The 11836-nt window shown below is 40.3% G+C and overlaps 1 long non-coding RNA gene across 1 annotated transcript; it reads left to right on the top strand.

Moving 5' to 3' along the window:
- The first annotated feature begins 898 nt into the window (after positions 1-898).
- Positions 899-11818, top strand: LOC136764452 (uncharacterized). The gene is made up of 7 exons (XR_010821193.1): positions 899-1000; positions 4174-4227; positions 5195-5231; positions 5466-5596; positions 5929-5997; positions 8167-8229; positions 11744-11818. It is a non-coding gene; the product is annotated as an uncharacterized LOC136764452 (long non-coding RNA).
- Positions 11819-11836: the final 18 nt, after the last annotated feature.

The raw sequence follows: 11836 nt of genomic DNA, 5'->3' as shown, positions 1-11836 counted from the left end.
AGACTTCATCAATAAGCACAATTTCCCATCAAGCCATTAACATCACCTGATATCACCCGACAGGTTATTGATCTGCCCACGACTGCGCCGCAAATACCCCCAAAACAACCGCATCCATAATCAATAGGCTAGCCTATAGTGATTGTTTTTTTTAATCAAGAATAAAAGTAAAAATACTCCACAAAATGAATGAAAATGATAACTGTGTGCGCAGTGACGAATGCATGTTAACTCTAACTTGTATTTTTTTCAATACAGTAAAAGTGTCTGAAATAGCGAATCGGTGTAAATCGCTTAATGCATCAATACAAATAAATACAAATAAAAGGCTGAGTTATCTTTGCATATTCGTTACGATGGTTACGATGAGATCCTAAGTAAAGGTGAAGAATCCGACGGGCTGTGAACGCTCACTGCTGATTGGTTGCCTAGTGCATGTGTGAACAAGGTGCTGCGCAGAGGTGCTGTGATGATGACATTTTATGAACATTACATTATTATTTTCAATGGCATTTTACAGTTTTTTTAATCGGTTATAAAGTATTAATTTTGAATGATTTCATGTAAAAAGCACATCAGTTTTCCATATTTTACCATGGTACACATAGTATACTTTACCATGTTTTTTAACAGTACACGACACTTTACCATGTATTTATCATGACACACTACACTTTACCATACCTTACCGTGTTTTTATCGTGGTAAACCACACTACATTTTACCACAAGTATACCACATTTTACACTACACTTAACTTTTCTCGTATTATGCTGATGATTGAAGTCATATACTGACATGATCCAGATCGCTTTGGGACAGTAGAAACCGATTTGAATAGCTGTATGCAAGCCATGGAAACATAAACAAATGACAAAGACGCTGGAGAGACGTGGAGGGCAGTGGGAGCAACGCGGCTCGGATCACGGCACTGAGCGCTGCGAGTTTTCAAGAACTCGCAAAGATTGCACAGAGAGTGGATTCGTTTCAGGACAACTGGGTGGGGAAAATTCATATTTTATTAACGTACTGCTGTTGAGGATTATTATTATTATTATTATTATTATTATTATTATTATTATTATTATTATTAGTAGTAGTAGTAGTAGTAGTAGTAGTAGTAGTGGCGCAAATGTATCAGTGACATGCCAGTGTTTGATAGTGACGCTGTAGCAGAACACGGGTGTCCGTGATGCTGTGTGTTAGTTAGTGTAAGTGTATGGACGTGCTATGGAGCAGTGATGTAGGTTAATGGACGTGGGCCACAGTGTAGTCACTATAAAGCCCATATGCACTGAACAGCTGAAATGGTTGTGGCTCCAGTGCGCGCAGCTGGTCTGGAAGGCCGAGATTCTACTGAAACAATTGACACTTGGAGACGGACGTGTTTGAACTTTAATCACGATAACAACGGGCCATATATCTGGTGCAGTATGGCAAGCCAGATGCTCATTTAGAGATACCTGCAAAACAATGCAAATATATCTTTAAATATTGCAAGGTATCTGCACCTACGATACCTTCAAATATTTTAAGATATCTTGAAATAATTTTGACATATAAATCTAAATGAATCTGAAATCTACTGAATGGAAGATATATTTCAATAATTTGCAAACATCTTAAAATCCAACGTAATCTATCTATTCTACACACATTTTAAGACATCCTTATATGATTTTTAGGACATCATTTTCAGATATCTGTTAAGGACTTCCTGTCCATAGACTATCTTCAAAATCTTCAGGTATTGAAACAATTTGCAGATAGCTTTCAGGGATCAGGGATTTGCAAATATTTGTAAGGGATTTACAGATATCTTCAAATTAATGTTGTGTCTTTTAAAATGAAAATTGAATTAGTGTAATGATAATTTAAATACATCTGTTAATGCTGGGAGAAACACAAGCATTATTGCGATATAATGCAATAAGATCTGGTATAAACCCAGTTGTACAAATTGATAATTGCACGTGAAAATAATGTGATAAATTGTAACAATCCGCACTGGATAAGAACGTCTACCAATAATAATAATAATAATTATAATAATAATTATTATTATTATAATTATTGTAAAATCTCTGTGTCTCTAATAAGCTTCCATGTGAGTGCCGGTGTTCGTGCGAATGAGTGTGAGTGAGTTGGTCTCATTGATACAGTGTCTATGCCAGTGTGTGTGTGTGTGTGTGTGTGTGTGTGTGTGTTTGAGTTCCTCTGTGTTACTGGTCGTCAGCCAGTGTCTCTCAGTGTGACTATTTGCCAGCTTCCTCAAAAAAACTAGAGGCACACCCGGAAACAGAAAGACAAAATCGTCCAATCATGTCCACTCAGGACAGTCAAATTCCGCTCCAGAGACAATAGGGCAGTTAAACTCTCTCCAAGGAGACCGGTGTGTCAGCTCATCAAAACAGAACATGAAAATACATAATTTATAAATTAAGTGAGCTTTCAGGCTGTCAATCAGGAATTATGCCAGTCTGGTCCTTCTGCTCCTTTCTTCCCTGGTCTGACCCCTTAAGGTTGCTTAAGGGAAATATGCCTCCCTCTGAAAAGAGCCGGAATGAATGCCCATCACTAGCGGTCACTATACTTTGGCCACCGCCATTTACCGGGATCATGCCCTGCCCACTGCTTTTTGTGAGGCTGACCTGAACAGAGATGCAGAACTGTATTTGCATGTTAGCTATATACTTAACTCCACATTTAACATTTATATTTAACATTCATATTTATATTTAAAATGTATATTTATATTTAACATTTATATTTAACTTCTACATTTAACATTTATATTTAACATATATATTTAGACTAAATATTTTTTTAAAGTTAAATGTTTAGTTTGCAAATCCCATATTTAGGATTTAGCTAAATATTTAATCAAAAACGATAAATACTGAGCATTTATTTAAATATTTATATAAAAAAAACATCTTAAGTATTTGCTAAAACTGGAAAACAACACAAGATTTAAGTTAAATCTGTGAAAAAACACACTCAAAATAAAAATTGTGCACCATTTTACATTTGGCGCCCCAAAGAAGTAGGCTATAGACGTTTCTATACTGAAGAAATTTACAGTGCAAAGAAAGAGAAAGTACAACCCCATACCTTACCATTTATATGTAATATAAATGTATGTTTCCAGTTCCAAAAATAGCTCCCCAGCAAAAAGCTACTGTACCTTAAAAAGAACTACAATGATTTTTGAGAGTTGATTTTTCATTGGAGAAAGCAGCCCTAGGAACGCTGGGGGTCTTCTGCATACTTTCATGGGTATGTTACTTGAAACTAGCTTGTAGAGGAAGAGGCAGATGTCCCCCCAATGCAATGTAAGACACAACATTGTGGCATAGGTGACAACCATTTGGATGTCTATTCCCAGTTCCAGAAATAGTTCCCCAGCATTAAACTATTGTAGCACTATTTTACTATTATTATTATTATTATTATTATTATTATTATTATTATTATTATTATTATTATTATTAGTAGTAGTAGTAGTAGTAGTAGTAGTAGTAGTAGTAGTATTAAAGGTAATTATACATATTATTTACACTATGTAATACAATATTCAATTCAATTCAAACACAAGTTTCTGAAATCCCAGAATATGTTTTGGATGTCTGTAAATCTCTCCACTGTTATCAGCGTTCTGGCATTCAGGTGTTCCGACATTCCAGGTTTTACCCAGTCCCATCTAAATGTTCTGTATGTACGAAAAATTCACCAACAATCAGCATCTGTACAATATAGTGCCTTGGTTTAATTATTTTGTTTTATTTCATATCTTAAAGCTACTGATATATGATTGTAAAATAGATTTTCATGTTTCCATGTTCCATCGACGTAGTTGAATGTAGCTGGCACAAATTGATGACCCCATTTGCCATCTGAACAGAAACACTAACTTGCGATCAGCTGATCTGATGAGGATTTTTTTTTTTGAGTTTCAGATTATGTGGTTTGGCAACAACAAAACAATACAATTATAGTATACATACATGTGAATTTCATAATTAATGATTTATAAGTATAAGATTTATAAGTGTAAGATCGCTAGTTATAGTGTGTAGCTGAGTTTTGTCCAGGGTACTTTATCAACCCCCTGTCCCCCTGTCTCTCGCTCTCTCTTTCTCTCTCTCGCTCTCTCTCTTCTCTCTCTCTCAGGTACAGACTGGAGGATGACAGTCTGTGACATGGTTAGGATCTTTCTCCTCACAGGTGAGACAGAGAGAGTGAAGATGCCTTATGGAGAAGGTGCAAAATCTCTAGCTCAACTGTCAATCACCAATACTGAAAGAAAATAAATAAAAACTGCCCGTGACCCCAGTATGCCTGTGTGCAGAGTGCTCCCTGCCTGTCCCTCAGACTGTGATGCAGTGTCACATACTGGGCTTTCATTTTTATATTTATTGCAGTGCAGGAGAAAGTGCGTCTCTGCCTCCATCTCTTCTGTGTCACAGTGACCACAGCACCGGTCCTCTCTGGGCAGCCAGGTCTGCCTATTTCGGGCCTGTTTCTATGGCCAGGCTGTGGTCAATGAGCCTTTGGGTCAGGATCTGCCTCTGCTTGGTATCTCTGACAGTGAAGAAATGTGAAGGGTGTGTTCTCAATGTGAGGGCCCAATAGCAATCCAGTTTACTTTGGGATTTAGTCGTGTTGTCCCAATGTTCCAGATAGAAGGTTTTGGTTTGTTCCATAATTTGGTTGACTCTGATTGGTTGTTGTTTAGCAGTGCCAATCGGAAGCTGGTTCGTGTTGTGAGGGGTCAGTGTTTTGAGCTTCAGGGCCAGCTGACGGAGGGGCTCTTCTCTGGGCTCAGCTTTTGGGTTTTTAGGGCTTTATATTGTGGGCTAGTTTTGAGACTAGCTTTTCTTTATTCAGATACTCTTATACCACATATCTATTTCAATTGTTGATTTGAGTGTTTTCAGTTTTTCCTGAATTAATTGCTGTTTTAATTTGATATATTTTTTGCAGGGGTTCTGTATGTAGGTTTTCAAAGTAATTTTTCCAGATGTCCACCTTCTGTATGGCTAGGTCCTGGGGTGGCATTTTTGGTTTCAATGTCTGTGAGTGTTTTGTGGATGTGTTTTATTTTTTTCTGTTGTTGGCTTTCACTGTATTTGAGGTGAAAATCAGGGTTGTTTGATAGTTTTATCCCACCCCCGCTCTCTCTCTCTCATAGCCTCTCTGATCATAACTGCACAACCAAAGACATGCAGGTAAAAATTATAAACTCCTTCTCTCTCTCTCTCTCTCTCTCTCTCTCTCTCTCTCTCTCTCTCCATCCCTCCCTACCTCCTTTTCTCTCTGCCCCTCCACTTCCCCCATCTCTAACACTTTCACCCCTCTCTCTGTCCCTCTCCATCTCCCTTCCTCTCTTTTGTAGGTCACCATTATAAAGCATTAACTGTGTGTGTGTGTGTGTGTGTGTGTGTGTGCATGCCTGTTCTTAGTGCTGCACCAAGACAGAATGTGGCAGTGGTGGAGGAGATGCCCCCCATAGAAACCAGGGACCCAGAATCCAGGACAAAGGGACACCAGAGACACAGGAGGGACATGATGTCACTCCCCACAGTGGGCACAGGTACGACAGGACACAACTGAGTGTGTTTAAACTGACAGCATATGACACACTTCAATCTACCGACTTCCAGGGGCGTAGGTTTCACTTGAGAAATGCTTTCAATATCCAGGTGAATGCATTCCCTATGCATATGGTGCCGGGCATACTTTATTGGAGGGGGGGGCAATTTAATGTTATCTCAACACTGGGGAGGACACGTATTCAAAGACTTATAATAGTAATAATAATAAAAGAAAATAACAGCAACAACAAGAATAACAATAGAAATGATAGGATCAGTAAAATAAAATAATCATGATATGATATATTTCACATCTCATTCTTCCAAACAGGTAACAAGAAACTTGTTCTACATGCAGCTCCCACTACAAAAGTCTCCACATTCGTCTTAGAAGGCTCAGGTATGCCACCAGACAAACTTGTTCTTCAAAGGTCAACTGAACAATTATAATTCCAATTATTTTTAAACACCATAATTGGTTTTGTCCAATTCTTTGAAGTGTCAAGAGGGAGGGACTGGCGTGTAAGCAGAGATTTCTGCAGCCAGACAGATTGCTGGGTACAGATAATTTGTTTATATTTGTCGAGGTGCAAAGTCTGTCCTCGATGTTGTCATGACCTTGGGTACAGGTATGGTGGATCCAAGTGCAGGCTCACTATAGATTAGAGTCAAGTGAGCAATGTGTAAAGGGGAAATCCAAAAGGCCAATTACAAAGACAGTCCAGATATCAGTCGATTGGGCAAACATGCTAGACAAGGAGATCCAAGAGAGGTAGTAGGGAACAAGAAGGTCAAACACAGAAGGTCACAATGGTTGGGGAAATGCTCAGAAATCACTCAGAGGATAAAACAAGACGTTTGAGGTGAGTGAGGAACAGAGGGGTATACAGTGAGGGAAAAAAGTATTTGATCCCCTGCTGATTTTGTACGTTTGCCCACTGACAAAGACATTATCAGTCTATAATTTTAATGGTAGATGTATTTTAGCAGTGAGAGACAGAATAACAACAACAAAAATCCAGAAAAATGCATTTCAAAAAAGTTATAAATTGATTTGCATGTTAATGAGGGAAATAAGTATTTGACCCCTTCGACTTAGTACTTAGTGGCAAAACCCTTGTTGGCAATCACAGAGGTCAGACATTTCTTGTAGTTGGCCACCAGGTTTGCACACATCTCAGGAGGGATTTTGTCCCACTCCTCTTTGCAGATCCTCTCCAAGTCATTAAGGTTTCGAGGCTGACGTTTGGCAACTCGAACCTTCAGCTCCCTCCACAGATTTTCTATTGGATTAAGGTCTGGAGACTGGCTAGGCCACTCCAGGACCTTAATGTGCTTCTTCTTGAGCCACTCCTTTGTTGCCTTGGCTGTGTGTTTTGGGTCAATGTCATGCTGGAATACCCATCCACGACCCATTTTCAATGCCCTGGCTGAGGGAAGGAGGTTCTCACCCAAGATTTGATGGTACATGGCCCTGTCCATCGTCCCTTTGATACGGTGCAGTTGTCTTGTCCCCTTAGCAGATGTTCATTGGCAAACTTCAGACGGGCCTGTACATGTGCTTTCTTGAGCAGGGGGGCCTTGCGGGCACTGCAGGATTTCAGTCCTTCACGGCATAGTGTGTTACCAATTGTTTTCTTGGTGACTATGGTGCCAGCTGCCTTGAGATCATTAACAAGATCCTCCCGTGTAGTTCTGGGCTGATTCCTCACCGTTCTCATGATCATTGAAACTCCACGAGGTGAGATCTTGCATGGAGCCCCAGACCGAGGGAGACTGACAGTTATTTTGTGTTTCTTCCATTTGCGAATAATCGCACCAACTGTTGTCACCTTCTCACCAAGCTGCTTGGCGATGGTCTTGTAGCCCATTCCAGCCTTGTGTAGGTCTACAATCTTGTCCCTGACATCCTTGGACAGCTCTTTGGTCTTGGCCATGGTGGAGAGTTTGGAATCTGATTGATTGATTGCTTCTGTGGACAGGTGTCTTTTATACAGGTAACGAGCTGAGATTAGGAGCACTCCCTTTAAGAGAGTGCTCCTAATCTCAGCTCGTTACCTGTATAAAAGACACCTGGGAGCCAGAAATCTTGCTGATTGATAGGGGATCAAATACTTATTTCCGTCATTAACATGCAAATCAATTTATAACTTTTTTGAAATGCGTTTTTCTGGATTTTTTTGCTGTTATTCTGTCTCTCACAGTTAAAATACACCTACCATTACAATTATAGACTGATCATTTCTTTGTCAGTGGACAAACGTACAAAATCAGCAGGGGATGAAATACTTTTTTCCCTCACTGTATATGCTGGGCAGAGGGAGCAGGTAATAGAGGCTGGGGGTGCTGGACCAATGCGAGAAGGAGGTAGATAGAACAAGTGCACATGGTGTTTAAGGAATGGACCATGTCAGTGACCGGGCTAAAATATGGGGGACGACAACCTCTGGTGTTGAACTGAGGAAGGGTGGAGTGAAGATGTGAGAGATGTGACTTTAGGTATTGATTCTCTCTCACAACTGTCCAGCTCTTAAAAGGGAAAATCATTTTTGTCCATTTTTGTATTCAGGATATCTTGAGGCTGACATCACTACAGATCCCACTACAACCATTCTGTTATTTGAAGGCTCAGGTAGGATGCTTTGTGAATTGTTTAACATGCAGATACTGAGCCAGCCATAACCATACCTTTGTTTAGTCTCTTTAAGACTTTTTTTCAATTGAAATAACCACTTTCTTTCTCTTTTCACTTGCCATGTTCCTCAAACAATACATTATATTAAAGGGGAAAATGCAATTGGAAAAATAAAACAATCACAGTACAGTACAAACATAAATCACTAGCACAGACCAACAACTGAAGCTACGTCCACAGCGGTATGTGATGCACTGACAGACAAAGTAGCCAAAGGTTGGATAATTGGGACGCTAATGTAAATGGAAAACCATAATTTACACATTACTAATCAAGTGTCATTTTAAGAAGATGCCAAAATTAAAATGTATTTAATATTTTTGGGGCACAAAAGAATAACAGATATGAACTAAGCAGTTTCACCCAATTCAAATAAGGGATTTCAAGCAGTCCTGCGTCTTCTGACCTGAGAGTCTACAGAACAAACACGCATCTTCAGTCTATGATAGAATTGTGCGATCCTCAGATTTCTCACATGCCTATTCACTGTATTTAAACCAATAGGATGTACCTGAATTACATTTTAGTCTGTGATATACAGTGCATCCGGAAAGCATTCACAGCGCTTCACTTTTCCCACATTTTGTTATGTTACAGCCTTATTCCAAAATTGATTAAATTAATTATTTTCTTCAAAATTCTACAAACAATACCCCATAATGACAACGTGAAAGAAGTTTGTTTGAAATCTTTGCAAATTTATTAAAAATAAAAAATTAAAAAAGCACATGTACATAAGTATTCACAGCCTTTACCATGACACTCAAAATTGAGCTCAGGTGCATCCTGTTTCCACTGATCATCCATGAGATGTTTCTACAACTTGATTGGAGTCCACCTGTGGTAAATTCAGTTGATTGGACATGATTTGGAAAGGCACACACCTGTATATTTAAGGTCCCACAGTTAACAGTGCATGTCAGAGCACAAACCAAGCCATGAAGTCCAAGGAATTGTCTGCAGACCGCCGAGACAGGATTATATCGAGGCAAAGATCTGGGGAAGGGTACAGAAAAATTTCTGCAGCATTGAAGGTCCAAATGAGCACAGTGGCCTCCATCATCCGTAAATGGAAGAAGTTTGGAACCATTTGGACTCTTCCTAGAGCTGGCCACCCGGCCAAACTGAGCGATCGGGGGAGAAGGGCCTTAGTCAGGGAGATGACCAAGAACCCAATGGTCACTCTGACAGAGCTCCAGTGTGTCTCTGTGGAGAGAGGAAAACCTTCCAGAAGAACAACCATCTCTGCAGCACTCCACCAATCAGGCCTGTATGATAGAGTGGCCAGACGGAAGCCACTCCTCAGTAAAAGGCACATGACAGCCCGTCTGGAGTTTGCCAAAAGGCACCTGAAGGACTCTCAGACCATGAGAAACAAAATTCTCTGGTCTGATGAAACAAAGATTGAACTCTTTGGCCTGAAAGGCAAGCGTCATGTCTGGAGGAAACCAGGCACCGCTCATCACCTGGCCAATGCCATCCCTACAGTGAAGCATGGTGGTGGCAGCATCATGCTGTGGGGATGTTTTTCAGCGGCAGGAACTGGGACACTAGTCAGGATCGAGGGAAAGATGAATGCAGCAATGTACAGAGACATCCTTGATGAAAACCTGCTCCAGAGCGCTCTGGACCTCAGACTGGGGCGAAGGTTAATCTTCCAACAGGACAATGACCCTAAGCACACAGCCAAGATAACAAAGGAGTGGCTACAGGACAACTCTGCGAATGTCCTTGAGTGGCCCAGCCAGAGCCCAGACTTGAACCTGATTGAACATCTCTGGGGAGATCTGAAAATGGCTGTGCACCAACGCTCCCCATCCAACCTGATGGAGCTTGAGAGGTCTTGCAAAGAAGAATGGGAGAAACTGCCCAAAAATAGGTGTGCCAAGCGTGTAGCATCATACTCAAAAAGACTTGAGGCTGTAATTGGTGCCAAAGGTGCTTCAACAAAGTATTGAGCAAAGGCTGTGAATACGTATGTACATGTGCTTTTTTTGTTTTCAAGATTTCAAACAAACTTCTTTCACGTTGTCATTATGGGGTATTGTTTGTAGAATTCTGAGGAAAATAATAAATTTAATCCATTTTGGAATAAGGCTGTAACATAACAAAATGTGGAAAAAGTGAAGCACTGTGAATACTTTACGGATGCACTGTATATATATTGTGGAAATGAACCTTGTGTATCTATCACTTATAAAATAAGGTAAAAAATAGACCAAAATATTGTCAGGTGAAAAATCAATGCATTGCATAGATTAAACATATTTGCTATTTTTCTGTATGGTTGGAACTCTCGGGTAGGAAAATCTAAGAACTCAGATTAAATGTCTGACACATTCACGTGGTATTCATATATTAATTATTGAGGAATCACACCATCTTATTTTAAAGTGTGACCCTTATGGGTGCTCAGAACTTTCCACAAGATCCGTGGAGATCCGTACAGATCTGTGCTGCAGAGCACGGGGGAGGTGGGGCGGTTATGCAGAGCTTGAACCCCCCATCCAGGCTCAGTTTGGCTGATGCACATTCCTGGGGAGGGAGAGGGAGCCTGGGATGCTGGCCTCAGACACACATGGGACAAACGCTTCATTACAGGGTGACACAGGCCAACTCACAGAGACTATTCACAACAATGTTTCCACTTCATTGTACTTGTCATTCTTGCCCCTGGGTGTCACAGAAGTAGGCCTCCCTCCACCTCTCTCTCTCCCATTGTCTCTATCTTGCTGGGGTGTGTTGCTCTAGAGCAGGGGTTCCCAATGTCTGATGATGGAGGGCCCATTTACGGAGGTTCCATGGGATTGGGGGGCAGCAGTAGAAAATTAACCACCAGTGAAAACTGAATATGTCCCAAACCAAATCTTTTTATTTCATATACATTTCTGTTAGGGAACATTTAAGAACTTTAGTTGTTGTTTTATTATTTTCCCACAAATTACATGTGCAATTTGTATCAGAACATGCTCAGAAAGTATACAAATAAAGTTTCAGAAAAGGGGTGGTTGAAGGTTGGCTTTGGGGGGCCGCACCAAAATTCCTCGAGGGCTGCATTTGGTCCCTGGGCCACACTTTGGGAACCCCTGCTCTAGAGAAACACTGCAAAACACAATTGTGATCAGATTATTGTCAGTGACTTTGATTACTGAACCATTCATTAATCATCTCAGTTGGTTCTGTGTAGTAGGTAATAGGAACTCAGCTCCCACTTCCACCAGATCTAGAAATCCCACTACCACTATAAACTACAGCTCCCACTACCCCATAAACTACAGCTCCCACTACCACTTGCATTAGAGCTCCTATTATTACCAAATTATTTTTTAGAAAGCTCAGGTATATGCATTTAACACTAAAACTATTTCTAGATTAGTAATATCCTGTCCACACAGCTCTTAAAAGCTTCATTTTGGATTTCATTAATTTAAATTATATTCATTTTATTCAGGCTATCCTGAGGTTGACACTACTACAGCTCCTACTACAACAACTTCATCTCCCAATACCACTACAGAATTGCAAGGGTCAGGTAGGTCAAAAT

The sequence above is a fragment of the Amia ocellicauda genome, chromosome 12 (assembly GCF_036373705.1).
Source record: "Amia ocellicauda isolate fAmiCal2 chromosome 12, fAmiCal2.hap1, whole genome shotgun sequence".
Classification (NCBI taxonomy): Eukaryota; Metazoa; Chordata; class Actinopteri; order Amiiformes; family Amiidae; genus Amia; species Amia ocellicauda.
This window is presented reverse-complemented; position numbering and strand designations above follow the sequence as displayed.